Below are 22,006 nucleotides of genomic sequence, written 5' to 3'. Positions count from 1 at the left end.
ATTGGAAACTGACAGAGCTTTGTTCCAATGCCCATCATTTCCCGTAAGAAAACTTCACCAATGGAGAAATTAAGAAGTGTCTGTAAAATAAGCCACAGAAACAACCATATTGATTTAAAGATAATTTGACAGACCAATTTATAATGAGGTATTTTAATTTTAATACTATGCCAGATAGTATTTTCCATCAGCAAATCCGGAAGCAGCCAGCAGCAGGAATCAGTGGCATTATCCATTTAAAAGACAGAGAAAGGGACACACTGGGAAGAGGAACATTTAAACCTGCCTGCATTTAAGCCTCAGCCTAGCAGCAGAGTAAAGCATGGACTACAACACCCCCCTTATATACCACAGAATATTACAGTCTTGTGCATACACGGCCAGCCATCTCACCAACACAAAATAAATCTGTAGTGGCTTAAAAAAAATCCCAAACCCAAAACCAAACGAACCAACCAAACTGACAGTTTGCATTAAGATGGAAAGAATTGCAATTAAGAGGAAAGAAAAGCTCATCTGAAACACTCAACTAGAAAAGCCATCTTAATAAGTGTATAGCTCTTTCACAAACAACAGAAATGAACTGTGCTCTTTAGCTGTAGTAACACCGGTGTAGTGGATGTAAGCCTATCATACCACATATACCACTTTTCAAATGTCAGAGACCAAAGCAATCATAGGTCAGCATTACAACATTTGATTTTAGACATCACACATAAAGCACATCAAGTTTGGACTGATCAAAATGGGATACTATGCAACAAACAGGTGCTACAAACAACAGAGCTGCCCCGTGCAAAGCTGGCTGGCTGGCGAAGCGACAGCACCACTGCCTTCACTGATTTTATGACTTCCTTCTCTGCAGGAACTCCACCACAATACCAACTCATTAAAAAAGTGAAACTTTGGAGCACATTCAACTGTTCATTAAAAACGGGAAATGCACCCACATTTTTCCACTGCTGTCGCTGTTATTTGCATGGGACCATGAGGAAATAGATATTTACAGATAAAATTCACAGAGCCTGGGGCTTCACCCACAACCACTCTAAGTATTTCTCAGGCACAAACCCACTCTGTGCTGTCTATTCACAAATATAAATCCCATACCAAGCTAGATCTCAGATATATCATTCAAAAAAAGGAGCAGACTAAAGGGCAGGACATTGGAGGGAGTTTTGTAAAGCCCTGCTGGGGGCTGTTCTCATCTAGCACATCACCCAACTTCTCTGAAGTCTGACTAGGAGCCTTGCCCTAGTATGCATTTTTATACTAAAGCAGGAAGCAAGACTGCTTGCACAGAGGCCTGTTAGCAAAAGGCTTAGGAACTGGCTCTCTCCCTTTAATCAGCCACCACTAAACACCCTCACATCACTCAGCCCTGGGCTCTGAATGGCAGTCTCACTCACATGCCATGTGGAAAGTGTCAGCATGGAAGGGAAAGAGCAGGACTGTTCCTTTTTTGTAGTTCTTGTACTGAATTAATTTTATATCACAGGAAGCTGTACTATTGGAGAGACCAAAGACTTTCATCTTAAGAGAAACTTTTAAAAAATTTAAAATAAAAATATATATACATAAAAACATTTAATCTTTTTTTTTTTAAATTATCATTAGCAATGATACTATCTGGTAAAATATGCATGACACCAATCACACCAACCGTGTGACAGGAGCCATGTTCACATAAGTGTGATGAGACTGACTGCTGTCAGGTTCAACACAAATTGTACAGCAATATTCAATAAATCACTTCCTCATAGCATATATTTTTCCCGACATTATTAAAACTGTGGAATATCACAGCAGACAGAGTTTTAAATTGCCCTGATGCATAAATCAGTCCTTATTTTTAGTTCATTTGCTGCATACAAGTTTTTCTTCAGTAATCACACTCATTAACTGGTGACTAAATTCATATACTTGAAAGAATAAAAATCAGTCACACATAAATGCAAAAGGTAAATTCTCCCCTGGTAACACCACGTCAACATGACATCAAAGATGAGAAGCACTGTGCAAATAGCACTTCCGAAGGATTGGGATCTTTTGGTCCCTTCTGAAAGTTCATAAGTATTAGCCTTCATTTACAAACAGGAAACTGAAACACAACAAGGTTACAGAAGGTGACAGAGCCCGAGTGAGTTTGTGGTGGAGCTCAGAAGCAAAGCCAGACCCCGTGTCTAAGCTGTGTCCTTCTAGTTCTAGGCAGCTCACAGAGGAATCAGGAATGGGCAGTTTAACTATGGATCAAATCACTCCCTGGGCAAAGGAAGCCAAGTAAACAGAGCCCAGAAGCAGTTTTCTGTAAGGTTGTTTGGCCATGTTTCAGCTATAAAATAACAGAAGTCATTCAAAAACTGGTTTCCAGGTGTGCTGAACTCTGTATGAAAAAGCATGGTAACCACAACAAAGAAGGCTTTGGTTAAGAACATCGCTAATGACTAATTTATGCATACTTTTACAAGCATTTTTACAAGTAACTGTTCACTGTTCTGACCTTCTCATTTCCTTGGTAAAATTCATATAGGTAAATATTCCAAGCAGAGATCCAAGGTGCATGAATGAATCTAGGGCTATACCATCTGGTTTCAGAAACATAAAAAACATAGACAGAGGATAGCAAGTTTTACCTACTGTTATAGAAACTGAAGCTAGAAATATCTATAATTTCTCTTCTATTTAATGACAGTACAACTATGTACACTTAGACAGGAATAGCCAGTTCAAGTCTCATAAAACTGCTACAGTACACACAGATAGCAGCTCTAAAAGTCTCATGCAGCAATTTAACACCAGATTACAGCTTTTCAGCTTCACACCATGAGCAACCACGGGTCTGAATGCCTTATACACTAGATATTTCTGTGATGTCCAATTCAAATTTACACCACTGTATTCTGATTAGACTTTCAATAATACAGGAGAGAACCAATGAATTAAACATTAATTAAAACCAATATGTATATTCAAATTCAATGACACTTTTAAGTGTTATTTAAACCATAATTTGTTACCTACAGTGTTCTTATAGGCATTTTCACATTCTCTCTCATTCATAAAATAGAGATTTTTTTTCTCTATTTGTTTCAATAGTGTGCATTTAAATTCAGCTAATTAATATCCTAAATAGCACTCTATGTGGGAAATGGCTTGTTAAAATGCAGGATAATAATTTTTCTCTGACAAGGAAAAATGGCTTTTAACCACTTCAAAGAGTCACCCAGCCCTCTGTCTCAAATGCTAGCTACTAGAGATTGACAGATGGGCTTGAAGTCATCAATTTAATCAGGACTGAATCTGACAGCCCTAATTCATATATCTAGATTGTTTTGGGTATTAAAATAGGACAATTAGACCCCAATCAGAATTTTGTATAATGCACATTCTAAGTATCACCTCCTGCAGGAATGAATCCTAGGATCTGTGTGGATTATTTTGGGGTATTAAAGGACACTATTGATCAATCTGCTTAGCCAACACTGGTAATAAAGTCACTCACAGGTAAGATAAAAAATTATCACCCTACCTCAAATGTCAGCAGGGGATGGACAATGCTTCACGCCTCCCTCAGCTCGACTGCAGATCACGACCCTCTCCAGCCATCCCAGCACCTTCATGGAAACAGGAGAAACAGACAAGAGTTGAGCTCTGGAACAGCAAAGGTCACCTGCAGTGGGAGGGCACCATGACAAAATCCAGGCTGGTGTCCTGGTCCTGCTGTCCCTGAGGGAAGGCCACCAGCAGGGCCGTGTGCCCGGCGGCGCCGAGCGTAGCACCTGGGCTGCTCACTCAAACTGCACCGGGCCCCAGCCCTGCGCCGCCGAGGCCTGCCAAGCCACAGCACCCTGCCAGCCTTGACATTAACGTGAACACATACTCAAAAGGCAAAGAGAGGTCAAGGTGACTGATCAACTCACTCTTAATGCACATTCCTGGTGAAAATCAGCTGCCCTGGAAGTAATCTCTGAACCACTAAGAGGATGAGTAGTATCTCACTACCACAACAACAACAACAACAACAACAACAACTCCTCCTCCTACTACCACTTTAGAAAATGAATTACAGCACAGTAATTTATAAGCTGGTGAAATTAAGAAAACAACATTTCATTTCCCTCTTAAAGGAGGATGTCTAAATCTCATGAAGATGGCACACTGATTTAAAAAAGTAGCATGATATGTTCTGAATTCCTAAGCACATTTTCACTGCCACGATATTTTGGCACAGCAGCAGCATCCAAAAGAGTTCTTAACTAGCAGCATTTCTCTGTTAAAGAAAAATAACATAAATTCAGCATGGAAAGTTACTTCTTCCCAAGAATTCAAGTCAGCTTTTGAAGGCATTTTAAAAAGTCAGATATTTTTAAAGTCCAATAATGCTCACATTATTTGAATAATTCACAATAATCTGGTTTCTAGTGGGTGGGACTACAAAAAGATGACCAGATTTCACAGCATCAAGCTCTTTAAAACATGGGGGAAAAAAATCAGACTGCAAAACCCCTCAAATAATGTTTAAAGAACTACCGTGTACATGCAAACTGAATGCCTAGGGTCACACTGCCCTTGCCTGAAAAGAAAAAAGTAACATTTTAGAAGACAATTTTCCTCTACTGAGTTAGCACTAGCTGAAAAAAGAGCATCAAGAATCTTTTTGTACCCCCAGAATTTTCTATCTGTTATGTGTATAATTTTAATGTACAGACAGATCACTAAACAATGGAAAGCAAAATGTGCTTTTGAGTGAAAGTTTCATCAATATTTCTCTGGAATCCTTCTATAGTGCAATGTGTAAAAGGCTGACACCTCTAAGTTCATACTAAAAAGCCTCAAAACAATACCCTCCCCACCTGCCAAATGAGAAAATCCCTCAATATAGAGAAAAATTGAACAGACATTTGAGATAAACAGAAAGCCGTTTCCATGCAAAAGCATGACTAACATGTAGTATTACTATAAAAAAAACCATCTTATGTGCGGTTATCCAAAGTAAAACCTGTAAGCACGGTTCCCTCCTGGTTCACATCATATAGACAAGCCCCTACATTATAAGTCTTTACATTAGTCTACCCCATAATATGCTCTGCCAAATTCTATTATCACACTTTTTAGAAAGCGCCAGCTCACATTTTGGCAGGTTGAGAATATTACTAATTGTGTCCCACATTCATATGTAATTCTACAAGGAGTCTTGTGTTAATTTAATTTCGGACTTTTGAAAGAACTCGGAATTTCAGGCAGAATAACTGAGCAGTGAGCCACAACTCTCATTTCCAAAAATAAAAGGACAGCTTAGTGCGGAACAAAGTTATAAAGTCTTAGCCAGCTATTGACTGAAGTGAGCTACTAAGGACTACTGACAAATTCCTTTTTCAAAACACTCGCTGTGGCACTAACAAGGGGAAATGACCTTTATATGACAAAGTCAGAATCCTATTACAATAGGACAGAAAAAATTATTCCAGCAGTCCTTCCAAAATATTTTGAAACCCTGCTCAGCAGCAGAAAAGATCTCTCAGCTACTTTATGGGCAACAAAGGGAAATGTCCTAAGTTCTGATTACCTGATTGTACTCAGAACATTTTGTTTCACTCTTGGCAGCTGTGGCGATGTAGTCCAACCCCTGCCGCTTTCTGCTTGTGCAACAGCCACCCGGGGTGGCTGTGACAGCTACATCTGGCTCACAGATACCAACACAATAGTTAAGGGCCATAAATTTTGCTTGACACCTAAGGCCTGTGAGGCTTGTTCAACAGCTGAGGACTAGTTGAGCATGCGCCAAACGAAATACGGCTGCTGTGCAAATATGACCATAAGTCAATCATCTTACTCCATAAACAGTGGGCAGCCTGAGGCTTGATCAGCTCTCCTGCACAGAAGGGGCTGTGTTCCAGGAGCTCCCTTTCAGCATGGACACCTCTCTACATTAATTCTTGGGGCTGAGAGACTCCTTGCCTTAGAAGATTCTCGGTAAGTGATTAGTAACATCACTAAACTTCAAAATTTTACCTAAGTGACATAAAATATTGATTATGCAATTACAATCCTTTAGCCATAAAGTGTTGACCAAGCCTGGGACTAAGTCTGGATCCAGGCACAACTAAACTCACATCAGAAAATTTGGAACACAGGGGAGTCCTTTGAACCTTGTGACTCAACAGGATGGTCTCCTGGACAGTTCTGTATGACTCCATCCTCTGTGCTGTAAAAAATCAAGTATATCTTGCCATTGAATATTGTTAAACTGCTGACGCATTTACCACCAAACTTTGTTAAATGGCTGAAATGGCTGTTTTACTTCAATAAAGATATTGTTATTTCTCTCTTACAGGTGAAGTGCGTCACTCTATCTGTGGCAGCAGCAAGGGGTGATAGCACAAAAAATGCCAGCAGCAACAGTTTAGAACAACCATACAAGCACAAAATCAGCTATATTTGCACTTGGCTCTGACAGTTCATTATGTGTGAAAAACAGGCATTACTGTACATAAGGTAATAGGCTGGATGTTAAAATTATTAGCAGTCTCCCTTTAAAATGATTCTTGGAAATACTGCAGCTTTGAAAAAGGGTGACACAGATTCACGTGAATAACTGATATAGGTGAAGCTCTTTTTTTTTTTTTTTTCAGAGATACAGAAGCACATTTGATTACTGTAATCCACAAGGCAAACAAAAGGATTACAGCACTGAGCTGATAGGGCCCATCCAAACTAGTTTGTTTCACAAAATAAGAAACAGACCCAGATGCATCAGTGCCTTAACTGGGACGTGACGATCTTTGCCCATTATTATCTTTTCATTATGTCCTAAGCTAACCTTCCAGAAAATAATAATCTGGACAAGATCAAATGGACTCAAATGTGCCGGAAGTTCTTTCAGTCTTCAAAAAAGCATCTAAGGAAAGGTCCAGTGCTGAAAAAAAGCTGGAAAGGCTTTTGAACCTCTCCCATGTAAAATCTTAATGATGAAGTACAAACTAGAGAAATGTACTGGAAACTGGCTGAAATGCCCTGCTCAAAGGATTTCAGACAATGGCAAAAAGTCCAGCTGAGGCACAGCCACTAAAGCAGCAGCCCAAGAGTAATTTCTGTTTAAATCTCCATTAATGACTTTTTTCACTGAAGAGGGGACAAAACAGTGGAAGAGAATTTTTAGAGGTTGTGGAGTCCAGGGGTACTCAGAAGTCCAATGGACTCAAAGCACAGTCCAGGGGTACTCAAAAGTCCAATGGACTCAAAGCACAACTGCATTAATGAAATCTCGCTCTGAGCACAAGGGTTGGACTAAATGATATCCAGGCATCCTTTCTAACCTCAGTAATTCCATGATTCCACAATTCTGTGGAATTTACATATCTAGCTGAAAAGTTGCAGGCAGCAGACTTTTAAGTATAAGAGGAGGGTATAAATTACATGCTTTGGAAGAAAGATTGCAAAAAACCCCTGTGATTGCATGGAAAATTGAAAAGGGGTGGACTATTTCCAAGCAGACACATGATATGGATTCACAAGTCCTACAAGATTGTCCAGGAGTTCCTGCTTCTCCATTATGCTGGGCTACCTCTAACAGATGTGTCAGAGGACTCCTGGCACCTGTGATATCTGGCACCTATTTCCAGAGCATTTGTGCTCCTGAGATTGACCTAAGGAATCCTGTCTCTTTATTCTATTTCTCTTGTATTTTATTTCTTTCCATTTCCAGTTAAACCACTACTCTACACCTTAACTCAAAGGAAAACAAAACAATTTGTCTGGGAAGTATCCTAATTTTACCTGAAAAGCACTTTATTTCCCTAGATTGCATCAATTGTGATGTGTGACACTTGCTGAGAGCCTTGAACTACTTTTCCCTAAACCTTTTGAAAGTATTTATCTCAAACAAAAGGAAAACCGGACTCTTCACATGCACTTTTGAGTCATTCCAATCATTTTATGGCAAGCTGAACATGAGTCAGCAGTGCCCTGGCAGCAGGAGGGCCAAGCGTGTCCTGGGGGCATCAGGGACAGCATCAGCAGCCAGGCAAGGGAGGGGATTGTCCTGCTCTGCTCTGCTCTGCTCTGCACTGGGGCAGCCTCACCTCCAGTGCTGGGGGCACCTCCAGTGCTGGGTGCCACAGCGTAAGAATGACATCAGATTGTTTACATGTGTCCAGAGAAGGGTGACCCAGATGGTGAAACCCCTTCAGGGCAAGACTTACGAAGACCATTTGAAGTGAGTTGGCTTGCTTAGCTTGGAGAGGAGAAGGCTGAGGGGGGAGCTGGCACAGCAAGGTACACTTTCCTCCTGGGGGCAGAGAAGGGGAGGTGCTGATCACTCCCTGGTGACCAGTGCCAGGACACAAGGAAGTGCAGTGAGGCTGCACTGGAGAAGTTCAGGTTTGACATTGGGAAAAGGTTCTTTACTGAGAGCGTAGTTGGCCACTCCAACAGGCTCCCCTGACCATGGCACCAAGTATGTCAGGGCTCCAAGGATTGTTTGGACAATGCTCTTGGTTATATGGTTTATTAATACTAACTAAATTTATTAAAAATTATAAATTTATACTAACTGAATCTATTAATACTAACTAAAGCAGTTCTATATGGTCCTGAGAGGGGCAAAGTTGGACTCAATGATCCTTATAGGTCCCTTAAAACTTGGGATATTTTGCGATTATGTGCTCTTTCTTAGGTTCAAACTTCTCACCTTCAAACCTGCAACAGGGTTTCACATTCTCAGCTAAAATAGTGTTCTGCAACTGCGAACTCACTCCTTAAATTCTCTCATCAACTTTCTCTTCTGCACAGGAATTCCCTATATTCCTTCAAGGAAACACGAAGAAAACACATCAGAACCTTCCATCACCATTCCCTTTTTCTTCTGTTCAGACACCAAAAGCTTTGAATCTGTTTAACTTTACACTTGGTCTCACCAATCTACTCTGGACAAGGGATCACATTCTAGTTCCAAATCAGAGTCTTTTTCCCCTCCCCTCCTCAATCTATTCATATCTTTAGAAGTCTAACAATAAATCCTGCCCTTCATGCTTTAAATACTTCACGGAACCACATTTCTGTCCTTACAGACTTGGCAGTCTTTGCCCCTTTGACATAACAATAACCGGAACATTTTCTTAGCAGCACTAAGCTGAGTAACAACTGATTCTTTTTTGGCACTCACGGTAGGATAAAAGATGAATTTATGTTTTCCACTGCATTATGGTTACAAGAGTATATACGGACGGATAGCTCAGGATGTCTACACTGTGGTACAAGGGCAAATATAGGAATTAATACACCTCTTTGACCTTTTAAAAGAAACCACCAGTATTGTAAAGGATGCAAACAGAAATCCTAGCAATTTCACTTGTCAAACAACATAGGTCTTGTGGTAACCAGAAATTCAGACTGCCTTTCTTAAGTGAAATATGTCATATTCCCAGCTACAGCTAATTATCTTCTTGTGCTGGAGGAATGTTATGAAGAATAGCTTAGTCAATGTTTACAGAAAGCATTTTGAGATCTGGGCAGCTGGAAACCCAGAACTCTATTAGCTGAAACTGTTGCTGACATATCAGTAACTTAAAAGGAAAAGTCTTTTGATAAATTAACAGGAAAATTACAAAGAAAAGATTAGAAAAAAATATATTACTGGATTGTTGTAGACACTTCTTATGTCCACACTTAAGAAACTAACTTCAAAAGAGCATAGACATAAAAATGTTGCTTGAAGTCTGGAGCACCTTTTTACTATCAAGGTAGTAGCCAGTTAATTAAGAAAAATACATAATGGATTACTGTACCTGGTGATAATCCACATGTAGCAGAAACAATAAGCACTAGATTGCTCTTCAATGGAACCGAAGAAATACTGAGGAATCAAAAATAGAAATAAAGAACAAAAAATATTTTACAAGGCTGAAACAAAATGAAAACTGGAATTTACTAGAAGAAAAATAATATTAATTTTAAAAAATCTCCATCACTTTAACTTGCTGTTCAAGTAAACAAATTACGGGGCACAAGTAACTGGTGATCTGTGTGACAGAAATGGAGAAAATCAGGCAGTGCAACAGTGTCAGACATTATCTGGTCCAATCACCTTCTTCCCAGCCAGATCACTTAATGCAATTAATGCAATTCAATTAATCTCCTTTTTGATTAAATATTTCTCAATAGGCACATAAAATGTCAGTTGATATGGAAAAACAAATCTATTAATACTAACTAAAGCAGGAATAAAAACTGGTTCACGGAACTAAGACTGTAAAAAGGAAGAAGAAAAAATACAGAATTTTTGAAAAGTAAATACAGCATATTCAGAAAATCACCCAATAAATGTATGCTGCCAGAATGGTCAGTGCTCTAAGAAAAGACATAGTATAAAGAATGACTTGGCAAACTATTAATACAGAAACATACAAACAGTATTTGTTGGATCAAAAAAGCTCATGACTAACCAGCACAGTGAGTAAACATTTTATGCTTTGAAGTACAGGGTTTATAATTCAGAGATACAAATGTTATTTTAGGGGCCTTAGTATGTAACTCAGGCAAAGACGAAACCTCCAGGGCTCCCTCTCCCTCTCTACTTTTTGTAATGGTGCAACCTTAGCACATCATTCTTGAGAACAAAGGAGAGAGATTTCGAGGAGAGCAGCAAATTTGCCTTATCTCCATATTTTCTACGTTTGAGTTTAGTTTGGCCATTAAATCTTGTAGCTGCTACCCTAAGCATTCCTAATGTTTAAATGTCTGGCTTTACAAATTCTACAAATTGGTCACATTCAAACAAAGTGTTGCCTGTGAGTGGTTACTTTCTCCAGCGTTCTCTTCACTCAACAGCAAATACAAAAAGCCCACTTTGTTGCCATATCCTAAAACAGCTACTTCGCTTCCTGCCTCACTATCACTCCTTTTTCCTCAAAAAGGCTAAAATTTGCCATTTCAGCTTAACAGGGTTCAGATTTCACTGACACGAGAAATGTAACTCTTCATTAGTTACTGGGTATTTTGAGTTTCACTCAAAGTTATGTAGCATAATGGGCTGTTCTTTCTACACTTCTGAAGTATGTTCTCAGCTTTTTAGTCCTGAACTGCACTTCCTAAGAGCTTCTGCAGTCAGGGGAACCTGGACATCACTTGGCTACACAGAGCAATGCCTAAACCCTACACCACTGACCACACAGCTCCAAGGTCTGCGTGACTCGTGCTATCAAGAAGAAGCCCCTGTGAAGAGATTAGGCATTAAAGAAAGGGGTGTACAGAAGCTTGCAAAGAAGAAAGGTGTTGAAGCCAGCCAGGACTGAAAAGTGTGGCTGGGAAGTACACAGGCATGTAGGACTGAAGGGCTAAAACGCAGCCCCTTCCAGTGACTCTAGATGCCCAGCCAAGGGCTGAGTGAGGCATCCAGGCCTCACCAGATGTTCCTGCAATATGCTGAGATACTTGTGGCCTCAAATACTGCTGGAATATGAGTGAATGTACAAATCATGTTCAAAATAAATATTTTGTTATTATAAAATACGAGTCTTAATTTTGTTCTTCAACAATCACCACTGAGGTATCATGTAACAGGCAAAAAGTCACTAAGATTTACATCTTAGCTGTGGCTTTTCTATTGCCCTCTGTTGCAAGCTACATATGTACTTTATATTTTCATATTCTAAATATATTTCTATTGTGGTAATCCTCCACAATTCAGGAAAACAAATACACTTAGTGCTAGAGAGCTGTCTCTTTAACAAAGCCACAGGAGCCATATATGTTATGGCTTTTAATATGTTATGTTATGTTTAATATTAATAGGTTATGGCTTTTCCAAACTCTAAAAGTTGCTGAAGAAGAAACATTTTTTGTTGGTTTTAGTCTTATCTTTCTTCAAACTTTCAAAATTTCTACTTTCTAAAACCTAAATCTGAAGAATAACCCTACAACAAAGAAGTTAATAGATCGGGAAAAAAATATTTTAAAGGTCGCAAGCAAGACTCAACATTTTATTTCAGAGCCCAACACTGCTTGTAGGGAGATCTCCAATCCAGTTCCTTAACTCAATGACGATTATACATGGCATTACTGGCCTGTGTCACCCATGGAAAGAGAGACCCAAAAGAGATATTCTATGTCTCGAATTCTGATGCCTATACAACAAGGACATTTTAGAGTAGATTTTGTATTTTTCTTCCATTCTATTTTAAACATTCTATTATTCAATCCTTTTATTAGATCAACAGAAGAAGGAACACAGCTCCGGAATTCCTCCTTGGAAGTCAGTCACAATGAGGCACTGGGGAAATCTGAGCATTTAATTCATACCCCTCCACTCATCTTTCCTAACTCTGCCTGGGCTTGCATTGATGTATATATTTAAATTAAAGGTTTTATGTATAAATACAAGTTTCCGTTTCATGTTGCAAGTTCTTGTCATAGCCATCATTTACTTTCTCTTAAATTCTGCTGCTGATTTTCATGTACATTTACATCCACACTGCCTCTTTAGCTTTAAGTCTTTTTGATACATCTCAGGAAAAGAATAAAACAATGTATTATCCAGCCAATGAAAAACTGAGTTCAACTAAAAGACCACCAGTATCACAAACTAAGATTTCTTTACCTGTGGCTAACTAAGGAACAGAAAGCATCATGAGCAGGATTTTTTGGGGGGCTTGGGTCAGAATTTACATAGGAATGGGGTGGAGAATTCCTCCAGAGTCTTTTACCTAAGGTCTCAAGTGAGAACATGTATCTTGTGCAATTGAAATCTCCAGCCAAGTACTTCTCCATTGATTTAGGCTTGTTTTTCCTTCTAAAAATATTAAATCAACAATCTTAAATCAGACTCAGGAATTCAAAGAGGCCTATTTTCAGGGGTTGGCAGGAACACCACTGATGGCAGGACTCAGCTTCCAGCCTGTAGCCAATATTAGACTGAATTAGGAATATAAATTTACTTACATATTTACATACCTATACTTATTTCATATAGGTATTTATTTCCAACTATGTCATATTTGTTTATACAGTCCACAATATAAATACTGAATAATTGCAAAAGACAATCAAGTAAACTCACTTAACACTTTCACTTAAAACAAAGGCTTCCTCTTCCCACTTCAGTATGCAGACATCATAAAGCTTCACTGAAGAGAGTCCTATATGCCTAATCAGATAATCTCTAACAGCTTCCTTATGACATAATTATACCTTGATGGTAAATGATGTCCTTAAAAACAAAGGGACTCGCAGTTTTCTTGCCTTTGTAAGGTATGTTTAATAATGTGTTTGTAAATTTAATTGCTTCAGTACAGAAGTGACTTGCAAGTTATCAAGGACTCCGAAATATTTTGAAGAACCTAAACAAAGAGATGTGGGTTTTGTTAGTTCTTCCAAACCTCAGGTTATTTCAGAAGTTTCATCATAGTGGACTAACTGGCGGTGATAGTAACTGAATAGATGTTACAAAGAATGCTTCTAGGCTTAATAACTAGATTCCCACAAAGCATGTGCATTTATACAGATGCAAATTATGTTTCTTTGTTCTTTCATGTAATGGTAAGTTTCATGTAAAGTTCAATTCATGCCTTCACCCATTATTATAAACTGGAATACTCATTTTCCATTACTGAATAATTAATTTCATTAAGCTCTTATTTACCTGTTCAGTGTTTAAGAACCTAGATGAAGGGATCAAGGGCTTCACTTGTTACAATGTGAGTCTTTGAAAAGATTATTTACAAGCATCTATTTCTGTAAGCAGTTCTGTACTGGGCACAAAGAAGAATGAAGTCAACTTTCTGGAAATAAAACCTGAACACGATTTAAGAAAAATAATATACCAAACTCAGAATGAAAACAGTGACCTACACAGATAAATAAAAAATTTTTACCAAAAAGAAACCATAGGGTTAAAAAAAAAGAAAAAAGAAAAAAAAAAGAGAGAGAAAAAAAAGGTGTCATATTTCAAGCAACTTTCAATTCAACTTGTTCCTCATAACTCTGGTGCATGCTACCTTGCCTTGCCAAAAATAATGAATCAGAACAGTGGACATCAGTTAAGATTGCCAGGGCAGCATGAATTATAGAATTGATCATTGTCAGACTGAAAACTCACAATAACGGTTATAAAGATAAAAGTAGCATTTCAGAATTTGGTCACAGATCTGTAAAAAAAACTGTAGATATGGCTTTGTGCAATTTTTAGAATGCTTTGTTTCCTTCTAAAGTAGCACTAAGTCCTCAGACCACAGGCTGATATCAGAACATTTCAGTAATTTTGTCATTTGGAACTTAAGATCAATCAATGATTTAAGTTTTTTTATGAAATATAGTTTACTTTGGTATATTTTTCAAAGACCTAAAAAAGAAAGCAATTGTTTCCAGCAATTTCAGTTTAAGTAGCAGTGTGAGAAACTGAAAGTGCTTCTCACCAGGGTGAGTATTCTTCTCCAAACTCATGAATTTTTAATAAAAATTATCACATAAAATCACACCCAAATACCAAAGCAGTTACCATGCCATGAATTTGCTGCTTCTGAGTATCAGCCTGCTAGAGAGCCCAGCAGACAGAATCTGCTACATTCAGTTTTACCTGTGAAAGCCAGTGCACAGAATACTGAGGTAGGAAGAGATTTATCCTGTGAGAGCATTTCCTACCAGTAGCAATCCATTCCTGTAACCACAGCTGAAGTGACATCCATCAGGAGAAATCACCCCAACAATTAATAGATTTACTTAAATAATTCACAGAGGAAAGCCAGTTTCAAGTAACAATACATCCTCTTTTTCTCATAAGCATACCACAGACCCACTCTTTCAGAATGCCACAGCTGCCACAATGACTACAGCAAGTATCAAGACTGGCAGGGAGAATACATGCATGCCCCTCAGCCCCCTCCTTCAAAGGGAGCTCATACTCTTGATGACTGACTCCTAAGAATCTTTCAGCTTTTTAGGACATGGTGGGTCCTATCACATCTCTAAGAACTAGACTTGTCCATAGGGAAGTGTGAATAAGGACATACCTGAATGAGCACAGATGAATTCAACTCTGACAGAGCAAGAAAGAGCTCAAATGACACTCCCTGAGCATTAGAAAAATTAAGTGAGAAGAATTAAGAGTGTAACAAAGCCTGAGGATGGAATTAAACATGTGTAGAGAAATTAACAGAGAAATAAAATATTTAACTAAGTCTAAATATTCACTATTTCCACTTAGTTCAAAGGGACAAGGATCACTGCACAGGCAGGGCAAGACAGAGGACAAGAAAAGCTTGGTAAGGTAGATATGTTGGTGAGGTGGTTGGATGTCATGTAACAAACTTTGGATTTCTTATTCAGAATGAGCTGGAAAACACGCTATGGCAAAATGTTCAAAATAACCAAGGAAGATTCAAAACAGAGCAACAAAACTCACAGTTTTGTACAGCACAGTCTGTGCTGATCAACAGCTCATCTCCAGGCTGGCCCACAGATCAGCTCTTCCCACATGTGCGATGACTCAAGGATAGCATCATTCAGACAGCATGGGTGGTGTCGATCTGCTACAGAGGCCCAGCTTCTTTTCTAGGTATCCAAAAAGTGCTCCAGGGGCATTATGGAGAACACTGAACAAACTCTGTGTTCCTTTTATGAGTCAACATTCAAGCCATTCTAAGACAGAGCTCAGGAAAGAGAAGGTAACTGCAGGTCACATCAATCTCCTGCTTATTGAGAGATCTCTGAACAGTGCAGGTAAAATACACCAGGGAGCTGCCACACAGCTGCTCCACATGGGCCAGCCAGTGCAAGTCATCTACTACTTTCCCCCTCTGATATCTTTGATTTTGGAGAAAGGAGGAAAGGAGTGGATTAGTGTTGAAAGAGCCGGAAGATTTCTCTCAACTATTAACTAGATGGATTTTTGGTTTTGGTCTACTCTAAATCCTTCATCTCTCTCCTCTTGCTCTCTGTCCCTCTCTCATGTTGTCTTCTGACCTTTCACTCTAGGGCTCTACTTTTCTATTATAAATAAGTTCAGTATTTCTCATTTTGCAAAATTCTCTGTTCTACCAGCCCAGAACTGTCATGAATCTGCCTACAATTTTCACCTCTAACTCATCAAGCCAAACACATCCACTCACTAGAAGTCTAATCATCCAGACTTTAAAATATGGATCCTTTGCACCTCAAGAAAATTCCTGAAGATTTTTTTTTGGAAAACAAATCAGAATCTTAATTCTACTCTCAGTCTTCTTTGCTCACTGCTCTGATTGAACTCCAGAAATCTGGTTTTTTTTGTGAGGGTTTCCATTTTAGCTCCTTACTTTCAAACTCACTCCCTCCTTCCCTCTTATCTTTTGGAAGCCTCACCCAGAAACAGCAGCTTTGCATATATGTAAATTCTTCTGACTGAGCACAATCCTCCTACTTCTTACTCCAAATGAATTTCTCTTGTCACACTGAAAAATACAGCTGGGAATAAACTGAAAATAACTGTAAACTCAAACTGACTTTAACAGAAGTGAGATTCAATGAAAGTCTGCAAAATTTTTCTTTTCTTCCCCCTGAACTTAGTATCCACTGCAGTATTATATAAAAAGGCAAGAATTTGTTTGAAGACATTATTTAAAATTTTACCCAAATCTTACTTCAAAGGTTAAAGGATAACTGAAATGAAAGACATTTAAAGGCCAAAGTAAAGTTAAATAAATCCCCCCCTCAAGTGATTTAAAAAAAAAAAAAAAAAGGAAATTCTTGCCAGAAAGAAATTAGTTGAACAGCTTAAAGCTGCACAAAGAAGAAAATCAAGTTAAGAGTTCACTGATCTAATTTTTAGTGAAAGATTGCATACAGCTGAAGAACAGGTTTTTTATTGCCACATCATCACAAAAGAACACTAAGGGAAATTTGAAGTGTCTATCAGATATAACGACTCCTTCACTGAAAATTACTTTGTTTCTTTTATTTGATGCCAAAACAATAGTAAATTAAGGCAATCAGAAGGCATTTCACTACCACTGCTTACACTTGATAAGCACAAATAGCTAATGCTTTTGAAAGATAGTAGCTGTCTCCACACTAAGAACAACATCACACTAGCTTCCGATTAATCAAAACATATCAATTACACTGCTGTTAACTGAACTGAGATATAGATGACTTCTATCTACATTACTTCATAAATATGCATTTTTAAAAATAAAGTGGCAACTGCCTCCCTTTCATAATAATTTGTGCTTATGATTAGAATGACTGCTATATTTGTTTCCATGCCATGCGTACTTAGGCAGATGTAAATTTCTGCAGAGAAACCTTTTAATATTTTCCTTTTTTTTTTTTTTTTTTTGCCTTTAAAGAGAAGAAGAGCGGATACAAAACAAAGTAGAGTTAGTGAAATGTGGTAGGCCAAAATAAAAGATTAGGAATCCCAGCACATTTCACATATTTGTGACAGATGTAGGCACTAGCATCCTGGAAATCCCAACTCCCACACATACACATTGTGGCCATATGATGTGCTCAAGTGATACAAATTTCACTGGAAGGATCAGGGCAGAGTTAAGCATTAGGAATGCCTTATAATGGCAAGAGACACTAACCCAAATACCCCTCACTTCCATTGCAGAATAGTGATTTTGACATTACTCATACAACTTTCCTCACTTTTAGACAGCAAAAACAAACTGGTAAGGCTATATATACATTGAACCAGCAGTTCAGTTGCTTACCAGTTAAATTCTTCAGTTGTCCTAGCTCAGAACTCATTTAACAAAATATCATTCTCTTCAAGTGCCATTTTGTTAAACACCCCAGAAAGAAATAAGCCCCCGCATGCAGCGTGAACTACTTTCCCCTCTCCACCACAGGGCAAATATAGAGTATCTACAACAGGACTAGGGCTTCCTGGGAATAGCCTGCATCTCAGTCCAATACCAACAACATGAGTAACATGAATATGTAAAATAAAAAGTTTCAAAATGGGAGATATTTTGACTTCATTTTAAAATTGAGACTTATTTCCGCCTACACACTACTTGAAATCTTTGAGTGTGGTATTTTCCCTTCTGATTCTCCAGAATGTTTCTACAGGATGCTACCAGGTCCTCTGATACCTTAATGAAATCACACAAGGGCAGAGAATACATTAGTTCAGGAATGCTGGAGTTGGACTCTATTTTTTAAAAGTAAAAAGGAGAAGCATCTCTTATACAGCAAAGTGCTAACCACCTAATTACGTGTATGTGAAACGTATGAAGAGTTCCTAACATGGAAAATTGCCAGTGCCTGCTTATGCATCATTTACCTTGAGAAGTGCACTCGATTCTCAGCCACAAACCCGCATAGTTAAGATTTCAAAGATGCTGCAACACTAAGGAATGTTCCCTCATACCGCTCTTACTGCCCTGGGTTGCTGAAGGAATGGCCTGTGAAGCACCACTGCAGTCTGTTAGACAGATGGCTGAGCGATCCTGGACAGAAAATGGGGCATTTCTAATGAAAAGCCGAAAGTTCTGTTTCCCACAATTCCTTTGCATGATTTACAGCAATCGTGGTAATTTAAAACTGGCAACCGCAGACCAGAATGCTTGACTACTATTGTTTCAGTAGCACAATCAAATTACCCCTTTTGGGCTTTTACAATTAACTTGTTAGATGCATATGTTACCACTTCCTAAATAGTAATATTATCAGATGAAGAAATTCAGCAGGGAATAGCAACAGGAAAAGGACTGAATATAATTCCTAATCTGAACCCCAGAGAGAAATCCTTTATCATAATATGCTTTTTATGCATAAATATCATTTTAGAAACCTTTATGGTAATACGTTCTTTTCTATTCCAGTCCTAGAAAAGGAATGAAGGAAGGTCTTTAAAAATAAACATATAAAATTCCTGAACACTAAGATAATTTGCACGTATGTTTAAGTAATCCCCAAGGCTCTCAAAGGTTTAATTAAGACTCTAAGCTACAAAGAAACCAACTGCCAAAACTAACACCAGCCAGATACCTGCTTCTCTGCCAGGTTAGGATTGTGAATTATGGCAAGATCCTTTTGTAAGCATGCATGATGAACCAGCCAGAAGTGTAAAAGGTCATTCCTTTCTTGCACTCACTTTTTGGATGAGATTTCTCATCAACATTAATAAGGCAATTCCACATGACTGACATGCAGCTGCGAAACACTCAGAATATTACAATAAACATTGTTGCACTCCTGTCACTGTGGTATTACACTGAGCAAAAGGGATGCAGAATAAAGCCTTCTTTATGCATCACTTTGAGGAAAAAATTATGAATCACACAGGTAAGCAGCTTAGCAGTACTTGCTTTGTAAAATAACTGTAGAGCAAAACCCTGGGATCACTCGGCACTTTTACTAAGGAATCTGGATGTTTAATAAACCACAGATCTAAGAATTGCAGTGAAGGAAGTTGATGGCTCATACTAATCAGATTCTTTCCTCTCCAAGCAAGGGCATGGCATTGCATGGCAATAGTGGCAGACACCACTCTGTGTTTACACACTGCCCTGCCCAGCTGTGGGTGAAAAATAGTACGAATATTGTGTGTAGCTCCTCTGCTGCTGCTCAAATCCTCTCTTCACAACCAGCTTTGTATTACTGTGGTTCTGACTGTGGAGAGACAGCAACCTCTCAGAGGTATATTTCCCACTTGTTTACTGTGTTCAGGATTTCATCCAGCAATCTTGTGGCTTGCTCCTGTTAAGCCCAAGCTATATCAGGCTAAAGCATTAAGGAAACAGCCCAGAACACCACACCTTCCGTAACTGTAGCTGTAGAAATATCCTGTAGTAAAACAAAGATTTTGCAAACAGTTATCACAATTAGCTGTTCTTAAACGCAGCAACAACTTGAAAATTTGCCTTCAATTAAATAAATATGAAGACTCAAGAAAAGTTACTGTACTACTGAGAAGATACCAGCACCCAGGTGAGTGGTACCAGCCTCTTTCAAAATCTCCCTGATGGTGGCAGCTGTGTGAGCATAAGGATCTGCTGCACTATAAGAATTAAATAGGCACTTCAAACCACCAAATGAGCAAAGAGTGCTCATTTAAAGAACATTATTGTCATTGGAAGCATCAGGAGATACTGATTTGGATTTAACTGCAGAAGAAAACTGAAACAGTTAGGTTTATACCAGAGAGTAAATATGTTGTGACCAGATCCCTACTCAGTTGAAATTATTATGGAGATATAAAACATAATAGAAACCCAGTTGGCTGGGTTCAAACGAAGTTGACAGTCTTCAAACAAAGAAAAAATAACTCAAGTGAATTTCCCTTATTTTCTCTAGTTCAAATGTATAAATGCTTAAGAATTCTACATGAATGTTAAGTTTAAATAAACCAAGTCAATATGGGAAAAGAATATTTTCACCTGTTAGAAAAAGTTGTGATGGTGATGAGAATTTCTTTTCTTAATGAAAGATGAACAGAGTCCTTACACTTTTGCTTCAAGGTCTTTTCCTGCTGTTCTCTATCTGTCATATACTTATTTTATTCTTAACTGAGAACACCAGGGATTAATGATGTCCCTAAACAGTGCTTAGCAAAAAAATAAGAGTCTGTAATATTAAAAACGTGAACAGCTCACAATGGTATGCATTATACAGCTTAGACATAGCTCAAGAGCCTGACAAATAATAGACAAACATTCTTAGGCTTCTGAAGACAAAGGCTTCATGTCCACAGAATTATCAGTGTCTTCCAGAGTAACACTTGCAATTCTTGGGCTTGTTATTTCTAGCTCACATCTTGAAGAATCTCATGTGTTTGTTCTTTTTGGAGAACACGTATTTCAGATATTTCAAAAACATATGAAAAACATGGCACAGAGGTACAAATTACTATCCTTCTGTTTGACATCAGCCATCGTTATTTTCAGGTGTATTCTCTTATTCTAGTCCCCAAAAAAATCCTGGTATTTCAATGCTATATTCATACAGGTCAGTTTATTTTATTTCTATTCCTTTACATTTAGACCCCTGCTTTGAAAGCCAATTACTTGCCAGCTGCCAGCTTTAGAAAGAAAACACAAAATGATGCAAATTAATTTGCTATTCAGCACAGCCAAGATGAATTGCTCATAAACTATGGGTCAACAGTATGAATACACTGAAAAACTTCCCCAACCTATATTTACCTTCTGTGCAACAAAAACTTTCTTACTGAAAGGCAGAGCTCTATCATCGTCTATAGAGACTGGGCTTGTGGCAAACCAAATAGTTCCAAAAAGAACTACATGAATTCTTTATTATTGCTCCACTATCCAAATTATTTATAAGCAAAATTCAGTAGCTGCACCACCTGCACTGAGGCAGAGTGCTCTGTCCTCTCTCTGGACTGCACAGGAGGACATGGGCTGGCAGCCTGACAGCATGGGAAAATGGCATTTGCATCAGGTACCAGAGGAGGCATCAAGAGCCACTCAGCTTCCATGGAAGCAGCCTATGCACAGTATAAAAGAGTTCTGCATAATATTCCATGGGATTTTGATAGATATGCTGGAAAAAAAATGGATCAATTTCAGGTACTTTCCCACTGCAAACTCATGCTGAATATAGCTCACACTTAATGCAGCCATCTTGTTTTAAGAAGCACCTAGCAAGTTCAGTATATAGAACAAATTTTGGTTTGGTTTTATTTTTGTATTTAGGTGCTCCTTATGCATATTCTAGTAGTAGTGGTACTTGATAAATACATAAATAAATATATTTAATAAATATATTTATATTTATATAAATAAAAGCAGTTAGGCCTGAAAGTTCAGTTTCTGAAAATCTGGACCATTAGAGCCAAGCCTTAATGTTTTTAGTTTGGCTGCTGTGTTATTTTTAATACAAGGTGGAACCCCACGGCACTCTAGAGGAAGCTGCTTTGTATTTATAAGCTTTTGAATCCTATTAACTCCAGGCATTACTAGACACAACTGCCCAGTGACCCAGTGGTGGCCATCAAAAGCTGAGGTGATGCAAGCACTAGGTATTGGGATTTGGATACTGCACTGACTGCCAAAACCACAGG

At 38.4% G+C, this 22,006-nt stretch overlaps 1 protein-coding gene across 3 annotated transcripts in view; it reads right to left on the bottom strand.

Moving 5' to 3' along the window:
* GHR (growth hormone receptor) overlaps nucleotides 1-22,006 on the bottom strand; it is a 149,180-nt gene that overhangs the window by 70,739 nt on the left and 56,435 nt on the right. For 2 of the 3 annotated variants that reach the window (XM_063181418.1, XM_063181416.1), the window contains exons 2-3: nucleotides 9,786-9,853; nucleotides 3,530-3,614 (exon numbers count right to left, since the gene is read on the bottom strand). The gene's annotated coding sequence lies outside the window, so the exon portion shown is untranslated. The remainder of the gene's footprint in view (nucleotides 1-3,529; nucleotides 3,615-9,785; nucleotides 9,854-22,006) is intronic. The other variant, XM_063181417.1, reaches the window with a different exon arrangement.

This window comes from Melospiza melodia, chromosome Z (genome assembly GCF_035770615.1).
Source record: "Melospiza melodia melodia isolate bMelMel2 chromosome Z, bMelMel2.pri, whole genome shotgun sequence".
In the NCBI taxonomy this organism is placed as follows: domain Eukaryota; kingdom Metazoa; phylum Chordata; class Aves; order Passeriformes; family Passerellidae; genus Melospiza; species Melospiza melodia.
The sequence above is the reverse complement of the archived record's forward strand: the minus strand, read 5'-3'. Positions and strand labels throughout refer to the sequence as shown.